The following is a 15,598-nucleotide window of genomic DNA, read 5'->3' as shown; positions in this document are numbered from 1 at the left end:
GCCTAGGGTTTGCGTGAGGGAAGGAGGGAGTGAACAGTGGCCGGGTCGGTTTGACCCGGTCCACTCCATGACCCACGTGCGGCCCAGCGTGTTAGGCCCAGTCACCATTGCTTTGTGACCCAAAAACGATAAAAAGGCCAGCAACCCAAAAAAACTACTAACTTCACTTAGTTCATTTAAAATTTTTTTGACAAGACTTAGTTCATTTAATTAAATTGCTCAATTAATCCGTAAAAAAAAACTAATTAACTGATAATAACCAAATGAACATGTTAGTTAATAATATAATCCTGATAACCAATTATATTAATAATAATCATAAAACTTGATTAATCTTTAATAACCCAATATTAATTATTAAAACTAATATTTGAGGATTAATAATATTAATAAGTTTATGATTAATAATAATATACGTGGTTAAATTGTGATAAGCAAAATGGGCCTATTGGGCCCCAAAATGTCCTAAAACACATCCCTCTATTTTCTTTTTCCTAAGAAGCAAAAAGAAAGACCAAGTGCCAATTGGATTTAGAGAGATTTTGTTATTTACACCTTTTTTTGTTTTAAACCCATCTATACAGGAGTTTTATAGGAGAGCGAATTTGATAATAGATATATCAGACCCTATGGCTCCTAATTTTTAACATCCTTAATAAATCGAAACGGGAATCACATCGGGTAAATTTTGGGGTATGACACCTTCCTCTCCACCCACAACCAATGTTGCTTCTGACCATTCGTTTGAAACCCTCATTCTTAATATTCAACCCCTTCAAACCCTCTTTCCTCCTCACTCAAATATCTCCACTTCTGAACCTCCTCCTCATGCAAACTATGAACCCATTCCTTCTCCCTCACAAAATAATCCCCCCATCTCTGACCTTCCAGATTCTGCATCACATGAGCAATTGCTTCGTGATTGCAACTACACACCCAAGTCTCGTCCTGAACTTGAGTTGGTGGTGTTAGAATCTGAGAATGAAGCAGAATCATCTCTTTGTCTCGATAGGGATCCTCAACCCTATTTCCTTCTGAGACCAGCTTTTTCCATCACCAGACTCAAATCCCGCCGGGAATTTTCTGTTGGTGTACATTTGGAATTGTTAAATCTGAGATTGCAGATAGATTTAGAGACTTTGAAGGAAGCACATCATGCCAGGATGGATGATGTTGAACTCAGGAATCTCTGGAGGATGTTCAGAACACAGATGAACTATGATTTCTGGAAGCTTCAGAAGATATGTGAAGCAGAAGCTCCTGGTCATCTTGGAATTCTGAGATCCTATGAAGAGTTCTGGCACAGTCCCCTTGGAGGCAGGCATTATTTTGAAGAGAAAGCTTTTGTTGATGAACTGGCAGAAGCTTTAGAAGCTGAACAAGAAGCACACTCTTGGGAGATCGTTGTGTGGAAGCCTAAGTTTCCTGTTCTGACTGAAGATTCCCAATGGCTATTCCACTGGCTTAGGGCAAATTCTTCTGAGCAGGCTCCTACCATGGCTGTTCCTGAGGCTGTCTATCATCCAGTCGATGCTGCTCCCATTCCTCCAAAGAATCTGGCTGAGATTCTTCAAGCCCTGGAAAATGGAGTTTCTGATCTTCCTACTCCATAATATGATGAAGATGCTTCTATGGAAGAAGCTGATGCTGAGAAACAAGATGCTGAGAATCAATCTTCTGAGAAAAGTCCTGTTCCGAAACTCAAGAAGATGTTCTTACATTGGATGCTTCTGCTGGACATGATATTCCACTGAATACTGGTGGTGAAACTTCTGGTGAATCCTCTCGTCTGGAGAAGACTTTGGAGGTTCTTCAACAGAATCAAGCTGTCCTTGCTTCTCGCCTGGATAAGCATGATCAAGCACATGAAGAGTTCAGAGACTTCATGAAGAAGCAGAATGAAAGCACTGCTGGGATTCATGACATGCTGGCCAAGATTATGTCTAAGCTAGGCTAGTCGTAGTCTTTTGTGTCTTAGTTGTCTCCTTGTTCTTGCATTTGTCTTCTTGCATCTCCTTTTGTATCTTCTGATAATTCTTCTGATGAAATCAATGAATATTATCTTCTTTTCTCTCATATTGTTTGTTTTTTCATCTGAATCTTTTATGCTTTTTGATGTTATGACAAAAAGGGGGAGAAAATGTGATAAATGATCTGATTTATATTATCAGTTGTTGGGAATAAGTCTCCGCATTTCTAACAGAATTTGCAAGTTCTATGTCTTTGAGTTTTTTGCAGGATTGAAGACTTTCTAAAAAGCTCAACATGAGAAGCAAAGACATGGGGAAAATCAATTCTATATAGAAACAAGCTCATGGAAATTGAAGCAAGCTGAGTGCTGTGAAGCTTCAAGATCAAAAGCAAGAAGAAAGAATGTTCTGATATTCTTGTGATAGAATATGCTCTAACACATTCTTACTCCTTATATGTTCTGATACATTTTTTTTCTATGTGCTCTGATACATATTTTATGTTCTGATGCATTTTATGTGTTCTGATGCAATTTGTTTTGTGTTCTGACACATACTATATGCTCTGATACATATTTAGTGTTCTGATTCATTCATGCTCTAACTTTTGTCGTTTAGCTTGTTCTGAAACATTTCAGGATGTAGAGATGCTCTGATGATGCTCTGGTACATTCAACAATGTTCTGATACAATCTAGCATGCAATGATTCAAGAAGAAACTCAAAGCTCTGAAGCTGTCCTATGGAAGCAAGAAGCAGAAGCTCTGAATGTTCTGAAGATCTAAGCATATGTGATCGTCTCAACTGAAATGGAAAATACTCAAGGAAGTCTTTTATTTATAAATTTCTTCTAGTATTTATTTCAGGTGGAGATTATTTATCTCAGGGGGAGATTGTTAATCTCAGGGGGGAGACATATTCACACACTATGTTTATATGCTTATGCTATAACTGTGTAATTGTCTTTAGCCGTCTGATATTCTGATTGCAAATTCATATCATTTATATATGGTTTTGTCATCATCAAAAAGGGGGAGATTGTTAGAACAAGATTTGTTCTGATCAATATTCTTAGTTTTGATGATAACAATGTATATGAATTTTGCTTGAGATAATGTGGTACTCTAATCCTATGCAATTTCCATTTCAGGAAATATATAAAGAGTATGCACAAATTCAGCGCAAGAAGCACTGACTCAGAAGGTTCAAGTATGCAACATCAGAACAAGCTCTCACAAGACATCAGAAGATGGTCAAGCAGAATAAGAACATGGTCTATTGAAGCATCAGAAGAACTTGAGATCAGAAGCAGAAGCACTGAAGTTCTCATGGTATCACGCTAGAAGCTCTTCAAGGTCAGAAGACAAGAAGATGCTCTGCACCAAGCTGTTTGACTCTGATGATATTCAAACGTTGTTTACACAAACATCAGATCAGAAGCAAGTACAAGATGGCAGGCTACACTAACTGACAAAAGGAACGTTAGAAGCTATTAAAGGCAACGTCAGTTAAAGCAGGAAAAGCAAGGCTCGAGGTAGTTGACAAAAGAGTGAAACATTAAATGCAATGTTGTACGGATCACGCAACGCATTAAATGCTCCCAACGGTCATCCTCTCAAACGCCTATAAATAGAAGTTCTGATGAGAAGCTGAACACAACACTTTTTGCGCAAACATACAGAAACGCTGTCAAATTCTAAAAACTCTCAAACTTCGTCTTCAACCCCACTTCATTACTATTGTAATATCTTAGTGAGATTAAGCTTAAACTTAAGAGAAAAATCACAGTTGTGATAATAGATTATTAAGAAGCATTGTAACTCTTGTAAGAATTTGTTTACATTCATTTGTAAGAACTAGAGGAGATCAAGTTGTGATCGGATTCTCTAGAAAGTCTTAGAGGGTATCTAAGCATTGTGTTCCTAGAGTGATCAGGTTGTGATCAGAATACTCTAGAAGACTTAGAGGTTATCTAAGTGGAAAACCATTGTAATCTTGTGTGATTAGTGGATTAAATCCTCAGGTGAGGTAAATCACTCCAAGGGGGTGGACTGGAGTAGTTTAGTTAACAACGAACCAGGATAAAAATCATTGTGCAAATTGTTTTTATCTTAAGAGTTTTAAAGCTACACTTATTCAAACCCCCCTCCTTTCTAAGTGTTTTTCTACCCTTCAGTATTCTATCAAGATATACATTAAATCTCGATAAGCAAAGCTTATCTTATATGGCATACAATCAATGCAATAATGCACTAATGCAATAGAAAAATAATTAATACTAGAAAATTAAAAGAGGATGAGGGAAGAAGAAAATATACGCAGAGATATAAAGTGGTTCGATGTTCGTCCTCACATAGCTTACTCCACTCTTCAATGGTGTTGAAAACCCTTGGAAAATAATCATGATCTTCCATTATTTTGATAAGTTTGATTACAAGCATTTTGGTTACAACGGACTATCGAACAATGATTCCCCCTATTGATACAGACACTCAATTGCTAACAAACACAAGATCTATAAAAGATCTTTCTCCAAGTATATGTATGTGGCGATTCATCTAATCCCACCGATATCTTGTCTGAGCGATTGATTAGCTAAGAATTAATTGGACAACTCCCAACTTTGTTTATGAGCAATCTTTCTGCAACTCCACCAAATATGGATAACTTTCATCTCCGTCTTACGGACAGTTGATTCTTGATCTCGCCAAAGTCTTCCTTGGAGTATAATGAAACTCTTTTCTTGATGAATAACAACAAATGACAAATTGTATTCAAGAAATGATATCTACACATGTAACACACAACAAAATTCACACAAAATAATTAGATACCCTAATGTACCACTAGTCTCCCTCAACACACATTCTTTAGAGATGAAGGTCCTCAACAAATGGAAAAAGACTAAGAATGAAGATGTTAAATAGTGCCAGACTATCTTATAATCACTCTAAAAGCATAAGGTGTTAGTCAAGGATTTTGATGAGTGTGAGTGAAGAACACTGTCATACCCCAAAATTTGCCCACACTTTTAAAAAATTCAAGACTATTTCAAAAAATTGAATTTTTATAAAATTTCGGGTTCATTTACATTGACATTCTGAATTTTATAAATATTCGATTTAAAGTCTATTTTAAAAATATAATAGTTTACTCTTAAATTGTTATATTTTAATAAATAGCAAAATGCTGGCTGACACTTCATGCACTTTCAATTGGCTTTTTATTTCAAATAAATAATATAGCACAATTGGTAAGGAAGTAAGTTTGCAAGTATAAGTTCCCGGGTTTGAATCCCACTTCTAACACTTTTTCTTTTTATTTGTTTCTAACTATAGATTTAATTTAATTTTTCATTTATATTAAAATAATAAAATCACAAAAAAAAATAAGTTTTTCATTTTAATCATTTAATTTTAATTCTCGTTTTTTAATATTCATTTTTTTTACTTATATTTAAAATAAATAAAAAAAAACCTTTTTTTAATATTTAAATATTATTTTCGTAATTATTATTTATTAAAAAAAATATATATATATAAAAAATATTTTTTTCTTTATTCATATTTTATTCACAAAAAATCCTAAAAAATATAAAATATTTTAAAAATCCAAATCTCTTTTTATTTATTTTATTTTTACTCAGAGTATATTTTTGTTTTTTCTATTACTTTCTTTTATTTTTTTATTTAGTGTTAATATTATTATTACTACTATTATAATTATTAAAATCAAAACAAATAAAGAGTAGCGCCTATTTTTTAGGATTCTAGAAACAAAATCAAACTTATTCATTAGCCTTAAACCTCCTTCAAAGACCATGTCTCTCATGTTTTAGAAAGTTTTCAAATTTTTTAGGAAATAATCTCTCACTTTTATGATCATCAAAGCATTGTTCTTTCCATCATTTCCCACTCTTCTCCTCTATATAAAGGCAACCTCATCACACACACAAAAAAAAAAGCAACAGAAAAACATACGATTTCACAGCCTCAAGAACACGTTCCAAAACTTTCAAAAAAAACTTCAAAAACTAGGGCGTACGGATTTGTGCACTACAGCCATCTTCAATCCAAGTCAATCACCCCAAACTCTTCCTAAGACATCAAAGATGTCACATTTAATGGAACTGTGTGGTTTTGTTTTTTTTTGTTTGGTGTTATTTGTAGGTGCTACGAGGAAAGGGCCGTCGGAGAAGAAGAAGATGACCGCTGTGGGCGGTGGTTTGACGAATGCAGGTGGTGGTCATTATTTGTGTGGCGCGTTAGAGCTTCCAAATGCAAATAGTTTGTTTGTTTTGTCTCCAAATTATCATTAACTAAAATTAAAATAACAAAATAGTTAACCAGTAAATCATTTCATAAGATAATAATGAATAATAGTGTTAGAGTTAGTTTTTATTTCACTTAATCTAAACTTTGTCTTAATTAAAAAAAAACTAACTTGGTTTGTATATAACCTTTGTTTATTTCTAATTGATAAAAATCTCACAAAATCAAATAAAAATCAATTTAGGATTAATTTAATTTTCTTTTTAAATTAATGTTTTTTTATATAATTAATTTGCTATTAGTATCAAAATTGTAAATATTCTTGTATTTAATTTCTTTAATTTTTGTTTCGTTAAAATAATAACTCATAAAAAACAATTTTAGATTAGTTATTTTAATTTAAATCTAATTTACTTTATTAATTTGTTGATAACTAAATTAATTTTGTAAAAAGTTTTAAATTAAAAGTATATAATTATTAGTTTATTTTTAGGATTTTATTTGTTTAAATATTGGGTTTAATTTTGTTCCTTTTAAATACTTAGGATATAATTAGTTTAATTCTAAAATACATTCTAAAAAATGTAAACATCAAAACTTTCTTCCAAATGTTATCTTCTATCGTTATTTAATTTTCTTAGAACAATTGTATAGGCGCTCATATTTTGTAATAGTTTCAATTATGTTCTTTTATTTTTTAGCACTCCCCCCAATTTTTATTGTAAACCCCTAACCCCGAAGCCTTGTAATAGTTAGGATTTATTTTCTGCTTTTTACTTTCTGCACTATATACTTGTTAGATGTATGTTTAGGATTGTATGGTAAGATTTAAAAATAACCGATAGATCATTTTCAAATCAAAGATAAATAAAAAATAACTGAATTTAACACACGTGATTGCTGCACACACTCACCTCTAGGGTACGCCCCTCTTGGTTGCCTTATGGATAATTATAAAGGTCGTGTCCCTCGGAATGTAGAGGTACTCATTAGCAAAGGTCCCTCGATATAAAATCGTCACTAAGTCCCTCGATGACCCTCGATTGTTGCCTACGAAAAAGTGATGATCGTCCCTTCGAAATTGCTAAAGGTACCTCTACCCGTTGCCTTCAAACGACCTCGATGACCCTTCGATGACCCGTACGTCCAATATAAGAAGGACTACCTACTTCTATATAAGTATGGATAGTCCTGGGAACTTTAAAAATTACAGAAAAAAGACCAATCAATTAGGGTAGTGCTCTTAAACTGCCTAGCTCAATAAAAAACATCTTTTCAAAACTCTTTCGAAAAACTAAGGCTACGCATTTACGCTAAAGTCCTTAAGCTCCTTTCAAAACAAATAAACAAACATGAGCTAAGTATATTAAGAGCCCGTAGACAACTACGGATGAAAAGGGTGCTTACACCTTCCCTTTTCATAACTTACCCCCCGAGCCCGTTTTCTTTTAAAAAGGTCATTTTCTGTACTTTTTACCTTTCCTAACGTTGGACAAAATAAAAGTCGGTGGCGACTCTTGCTCACCGCAACATTGTTGCTTATAAAAATTAAAAGTCAGTTCACCGAGTTACAAAACTGGCGACTCTGCTGGGGAGTCTTTAAGAGGGGTTTACCTTAGGGCTTAGATCACTAATTTGTTTGTTTGATTGTTTTAATTATCATGGTTGCTTGGGTTTTGTGGAAGATGAATCCTATACCCGGATTCGAGTGCACTTTAAGATAGGAGCGGCATAGTCATGGAGACCTCCCTTGTGCATGCTTGGGATTGGTCAAAATGAAGTTCGCGCTTGAGTTAGGCCTCCATTGGTTATTCTGTACATCTTTTGCATGAGAGAGGTTTACGCATGTATCTTTGGGTGCGTCGGAGCTCAAGGACCTTTAGTCACCTTTAACCCACCTTAACTTTTAGGAACGTAGTGGGAGGGCTATTCTTGGTGCATGCCAAGTTATGGTCGCGACCCGATACTACAGCTCAGATAGGTTTCTTCCTAAAGTATCATTGCGTGGTATGCATGTACCATGTTCGAGGGTGCTTTAGAAGGGGCTGACAATTCTGGGTCACTGGTAGAACCCGTTGCTGATATCATCCTTATCCTTAGAAGTACCTTTGGGGAAGGGTAATCACCTGGTCATACTCCATGCAAGCTGTAAACCTAAGGACTCTTGTGTGACATGTTTGTTATCTAACCACTTGATCTCCTTGCAGGTTTTGTTTGTAGGACTTACTTGTCCGTACTACCCTATGCTTTTACATAATGTGCTGACTAACCTTTTCAGGGATCTTTGGTATTTAGGATGCATAATTCCCAGGTACTGTTATGGAAGGACTATCAAGAGCCTTAATTCATATCAAGGGGCAAGAGGATTTATTTTCCTCCAGCCAAATGCTTTTCAAACTCGAAAGTAGAATAAACTTCTGTCAATGGGCAAGAGGATTTATTTTCCTCTAGCCAGATGCCTTCAAACTCAAGGGTACAGTTCCTATCAAGGGGAAAGAGGATTTGTTTTCCTTTAGCCACATGCTTTTAAGCTCAAAAGTACCATACCCCGAATCAGAGGCTATGACCCACTGGATATGGTGAGCCTGATTCTTAAAGAAGGACGTTCAAAGACGGAAGTCGAAGTTCTTCAACAAAGCTGCAACTACATGTCAATGTTGCAAATTGGGTTCCAAAAAGATCCTTGAAAGCATTGCATATGCATTTGCATACATATCATTGCATAACAGGTTTCCAGACAACGAGCTTCTCATTTTCTACCTCAAATCCCTAAAGCTTGATACTTACAACTCCTTTGTGGCTTCGTCAGAATCTTCTTCTTAGAAGTAATCTGTAGTTCAGATACGAACGCTTGGTTTGGTTTCCTATCTGGGGCACTTGGTCAGTCGATCGATAATTGCCAACCAGTCCGAGATAAGGTACAAGACCTGATTGATGCAAAGGTTATCATATTCACACCTGCAGGCCAGATTTGAAGTTCTCCCTCGACTCAATGGACCTTCTGAAGCAATAAGTCCATACGGAGAAAATCTCCTCAATGTTGGCAATTCGTAATTTCTCATGCATTTTCATGCGTAATCTTTCTTGTTCTTGTTCAATACTGTCTATATGCAATACTTGTTTGTTTTTGAACTATAATAACGATGCATTGGATGTGTTTGTCTTGAAAAAATTCATTCGCTCTCGCTCTAATATGTTCTTATTTGCTTGTGATACCAAACTCTCAATGATAAAGCACGATGACTCTGAAGGGAGAATGACGAACACATAATACCAATAATCTCAAATGGTGTGCTTTCGAGTAAAACCCTGTTGATGATGTACAGGCATTGTTTCAAATTCCCAAACACTGGAGATATAAGGAAGTTAATCCCTTGCCAACCCCTTTTGAGCCTTGAAGTAGGAGTTTCTTTTCTATACGAAAAAACCCTCACATTTAACCTAGGGGCAGGGTAGTGTTCAGTTAACCTGATTGGGTGTTCAAAATTCAGCAGGACCTCGCACCTAAGGAAATAAAAATGGTTATCCTTCAAAAGGTTGAGAAAAAATCGAGACCGCAATGGTCATCTCTCGCACAATAGGAGGTCAAAATATGACGGTACAACAACGACTATCCCTCGTCAATCAAGAAATGAGGCAGTCACAATCTTTCCAATGATAATAAATTGAAGACGTCTCATACGACTTGTTCAAAAAAAAAAAGAGAAAAATGAATCGAAAAGAAAGAGAGAAAAGAAAGTCCGCTAAGTCAACGAACTTGAAAACCAGCGACTTAGGCAAAAATTAGGGCTTCCCGCTGGACTGCAAACCTGAAATTCAAAAGAAATTGTCCAGGCAAAAGTTAGGGAAACAAAAAAGATCCTTAAAGATCGTGTGATCAGACACCAAGAATAAAAGGTAAGTGACTGCCATGTCCAGACACCTCATCGACTCCTCAATCGTACGTCTCAAGCTCCTCTTGAAGGATGAATGCTCGCGTCAAGTTAACTGAACTTAGGTTGAAGAACATCACGAAGGGGGTGGGCGCCAATAAAATTTTGAGCCTAAAAATCCTTTCTTCTAAAACCGTGAACTTGGCCACATTACAACCCTCAAAAGTCTTAATCGAAGCAGGGTTAATTCGAAAGCATACTGTAAACGAGAATACGGTAAACCGACTCCTAGGAGTTTCGCTAAACGCTTGAGTTGGTATCACACCATCTTTCAAAAAAAAAAATCGATGTTTTGACATCCTTTCAAAAAAAAAATTCTTTTAAACTTCAAGACAAACATGAACTTTGCATTAGATTTATATTTCTCATACTAAACATTCTTTGCATATGAACAAGTACTTGACACCAGGAAAACTTCCATCATGAGCTGCAGATGAAAAGTTTAACCCTCTCAAGGGACAAGTTGTCTTCAGAACTCCGTTGAGTTCAAGCATGAACATCTCAAATTATAATCACCCTCATGGGCACAAAAACGGTTGAAATACCCCATGGACTAAGCGTTCAGATATTCGGGGCAATCAAGCCAAGATTCAAAGGATCTCTCAAAACTGCTGAAATTACCAGGAGCCTTCACCCAAGCACAACTAGAATTACCTCCAACCCTGATCAACCAGGGGCATGATTCCTAAGTTCATGATACAGGGGCATGTTGCTTATGATAGCACGAATATCAGAAAGTCCCCCGATAGATAAAGCTGCAGAGACGTCTCGTACGCCCGACTCAGTCAGTCAAAAGCTTGTATATACAAGGGGCATGACATATCTCATTCATCAGGGGCAATCAAGTCAAGATTCCGAGAATCTCTCAAAGATGCAAAAAACAATCAGGGGCATGTATCCAAGTAAATCTTAGTCTATTTCCAATTAACATGGGGCATTGTCCTGGGCCAATGATTACGAGGGGCATGACGCCCATAGTGCACATCTCATAAAGTCCTCGCGAGGCGAATCTTTCCGAAGTCCCTACTAGCGGGGGCAAATCTATGCAAGTCTAGTTTGACACCTTGATCAATACTCAGTGGTGTGTCCTAATCAATATAAATCCAGGAATGACAGATAATATAATACTGGGGGCAATGTTCAAGGCATCCATGCCTTCCCACAGCTCCGATTTCACAAGATCATATCCCCACCGAGTAATCATTAAGAAGATATCTTCGAACATACTCGTCCCGACAAAGACATGGCTCCCCACTAGAGTTTACATCTTCAACACCACCGGTTCTCCGACACTTTGCTCTTCTCCAACATGGCTTACTAATATCTTTATCTCCAGTCAGGGTACATCAAGTTACTGGTTATCCCCAAGCAAGAATCATAAATTCCCAGCTGAGCATCTTCAAAACAAGATCAGACATCAAAACCACAAAGGCATAGAGATTTATTTTCTCAATAAAGACAACATAAATCATATTCACATATCGTATGGCATAAACATATTCATACATTGCATACATTACCTCATAATGAATTCATCCATAACATACAAAGTTTCTCTTTTATTCTGAGGGACTCATTACATAATACATGCATCATGACATTGCATAACTATACCTATTGCAGGATACAGGCACAGACAAATGAACGAAATCTCCAACTTTCCAAGATCTAATTCAACTACTACGAATAGTACTGACACAGTCAACGCTCGATCTAATTCATTTACCACGAACGATAATGACACGGTCATTTTCAAAGATCTAATTCAGTTACTACGAACGGTACTGACACGGTCAACACTCAGAGATCTAATTCTATTATCACGAACGGTGTAGACACGATCAATGACAAACTAAGCCTAATTCAGTTATTACGAACGGTACTGACACGACAAAAGATCTAATTCGGTTACTACGAACGGTGCCGACACGGTCAACTCCCAGAGATCTAATTCTATCATCACGAACGGTGTAGACACGATCCCTGACTTTCCAAGATCTAATTCAGCTACTACGAATAGTACTGACACGGTCAACGCTCGATCTAATTCATTTACCACGAACGGCAATGACACGGTCATTTTCAAAGATCTAATTCGGTTACTACGAACGGTGCCGACACGGTCAACTCCCAGAGATCTAATTCTATCATCACAAACGGTGTAGACACGATCACTGACCTTCCCAGTCTAATTCAGTTACTACGAACGGTGCTGACACGACAGGAGAATCTAATTCTATCATCACGAACGACGTAGACACGATTATCTCCCCAAGATCTAATTCAGTTGTCACGAACGGTGCTGACACGATCGACCTTTAAAGAGATCTAATTCATGTATTACGAACGGTACTGACACGATCAAACCTCTCAGAGATCTAATTCCATCATCACGAACGGCGTGGACACGATCAACTGTTTCCTAAGTCTAATTCAGTTATTACGAACGGTACTGACACGACAAAAAGATCTAATTCTATCATCACGAACGGTGTAGACGCGATCATCTTCCAAAGTCTAAAACAGTTATTACGAACAGTGCTGACATGATCAATCTCCAATAAATCTCCTCTCAAGACCTGGATGGCATATTTAAGCCCATCTCCGACAAAAGTCCCTACTTCAGCTAGGGCAAATTTCTTGGTATTCTAGTGTTCAATCATCTTCCACCTTCAGATACCGACCGGCATATAGACCACTCTACATCTTCAGGTTTAAGATAATTGAACAGGGGCAGCTGTCATACCCCAAAATTTGCCCACACTTTTAAAAAATTCAAGACTATTTCAAAAAATTGAATTTTTATAAAATTTCGGGTTCATTTACATTGACATTCTGAATTTTATAAATATTCGATTTAAAGTCTATTTTAAAAATATAATAGTTTACTCTTAAATTGTTATATTTTAATAAATAGCAAAATGCTGGCTGACACTTCATGCACTTTCAATTGGCTTTTTATTTCAAATAAATAATATAGCACAATTGGTAAGGAAGTAAGTTTGCAAGTATAAGTTCCCGGGTTTGAATCCCACTTCTAACACTTTTTCTTTTTATTTGTTTCTAACTATAGATTTAATTTAATTTTTCATTTATATTAAAATAATAAAATCACAAAAAAAAATAAGTTTTTCTTTTTAATCATTTAATTTTAATTCTCGTTTTTTAATATTCATTTTTTTTTACTTATATTTAAAATAAATAAAAAAAAACCTTTTTTTAATATTTAAATATTATTTTCGTAATTATTATTTATTAAAAAAAATATATATAAAAAATATTTTTTTCTTTATTCATATTTTATTCACAAAAAATCCTAAAAAATATAAAATATTTTAAAAATCCAAATCTCTTTTTATTTATTTTATTTTTACTCAGAGTATATTTTTGTTTTTTCTATTACTTTCTTTTATTTTTTTTTATTTAGTGTTAATATTATTATTACTACTATTATAATTATTAAAATCAAAACAAATAAAGAGTAGCGCCTATTTTTTAGGATTCTAGAAACAAAATCAAACTTATTCATTAGCCTTAAACCTCCTTCAAAGACCATGTCTCTCATGTTTTAGAAAGTTTTCAAATTTTTTAGGAAATAATCTCTCACTTTTATGATCATCAAAGCATTGTTCTTTCCATCATTTCCCACTCTTCTCCTCTATATAAAGGCAACCTCATCACACACACAAAAAAAAAAGCAACAGAAAAACATACGATTTCACAGCCTCAAGAACACGTTCCAAAACTTTCAAAAAAAACTTCAAAAACTAGGGCGTACGGATTTGTGCACTACAGCCATCTTCAATCCAAGTCAATCACCCCAAACTCTTCCTAAGACATCAAAGATGTCACATTTAATGGAACTGTGTGGTTTTGTTTTTTTTTGTTTGGTGTTATTTGTAGGTGCTACGAGGAAAGGGCCGTCGGAGAAGAAGAAGATGACCGCTGTGGGCGGTGGTTTGACGAATGCAGGTGGTGGTCATTATTTGCGTGGCGCGTTAGAGCTTCCAAATGCAAATAGTTTGTTTGTTATGTCTCCAAATTATCATTAACTAAAATTAAAATAACAAAATAGTTAACCAGTAAATCATTTCATAAGATAATAATGAATATTAGTGTTAGAGTTAGTTTTTATTTCACTTAATCTAAACTTTGTCTTAATTAAAAAAAAACTAACTTGGTTTGTATATAACCTTTGTTTATTTCTAATTGATAAAAATCTCACAAAATCAAATAAAAATCAATTTAGGATTAATTTAATTTTCTTTTTAAATTAATGTTTTTTTTATATAATTAATTTGCTATTAGTATCAAAATTGTAAATATTCTTGTATTTAATTTCTTTAATTTTTGTTTCGTTAAAATAATAACTCATAAAAAACAATTTTAGATTAGTTATTTTAATTTAAATCTAATTTACTTTATTAATTTGTTGATAACTAAATTAATTTTGTAAAAAGTTTTAAATTAAAAGTATATAATTATTAGTTTATTTTTAGGATTTTATTTGTTTAAATATTGGGTTTAATTTTGTTCCTTTTAAATACTTAGGATATAATTAGTTTAATTCTAAAATACATTCTAAAAAATGTAAACATCAAAACTTTCTTCCAAATGTTATCTTCTATCGTTATTTAATTTTCTTAGAACAATTGTATAGGCGCTCATATTTTGTAATAGTTTCAATTATGTTCTTTTATTTTTTAGCACTCCCCCCAATTTTTATTGTAAACCCCTAACCCCGAAGCCTTGTAATAGTTAGGATTTATTTTCTGCTTTTTACTTTCTGCACTATATACTTGTTAGATGTATGTTTAGGATTGTATGGTAAGATTTAAAAATAACCGATAGATCATTTTCAAATCAAAGATAAATAAAAAATAACTGAATTTAACACACGTGATTGCTGCACACACTCACCTCTAGGGTACGCCCCTCTTGGTTGCCTTATGGATAATTATAAAGGTCGTGTCCCTCGGAATGTAGAGGTACTCATTAGCAAAGGTCCATCGATATAAAATCGTCACTAAGTCCCTCGATGACCCTTGATTGTTGCCTACGAAAAAGTGACGATCGTCCCTTCGAAATTGCTAAAGGTACCTCTACCCGTTGCCTTCAAACGACCTCGATGACCCTTCGATGACCCGTACGTCCAATATAACAAGGACTACCTACTTCTATATAAGTATGGATAGTCCTGGGAACTTTAAAAATTACAGAAAAAAGACCAATCAATTAGGGTAGTGCTCTTAAACTGCCTAGCTCAATAAAAAACATCTTTTCAAAACTCTTTCGAAAAACTAAGGCTACGCATTTACGCTAAAGTCCTTAAGCTCCTTTCAAAACAAATAAACAAACATGAGCTAAGTATATTAAGAGCCCGTAGACAACTACGGATGAAAAGGGTGCTTACACCTTCCCTTTTC

Source organism: Vicia villosa, linkage group LG3 (assembly GCF_029867415.1).
Source record: "Vicia villosa cultivar HV-30 ecotype Madison, WI linkage group LG3, Vvil1.0, whole genome shotgun sequence".
Classification (NCBI taxonomy): Eukaryota; Viridiplantae; Streptophyta; class Magnoliopsida; order Fabales; family Fabaceae; genus Vicia; species Vicia villosa.
Note: the sequence above shows the minus strand (reverse complement) of the source record.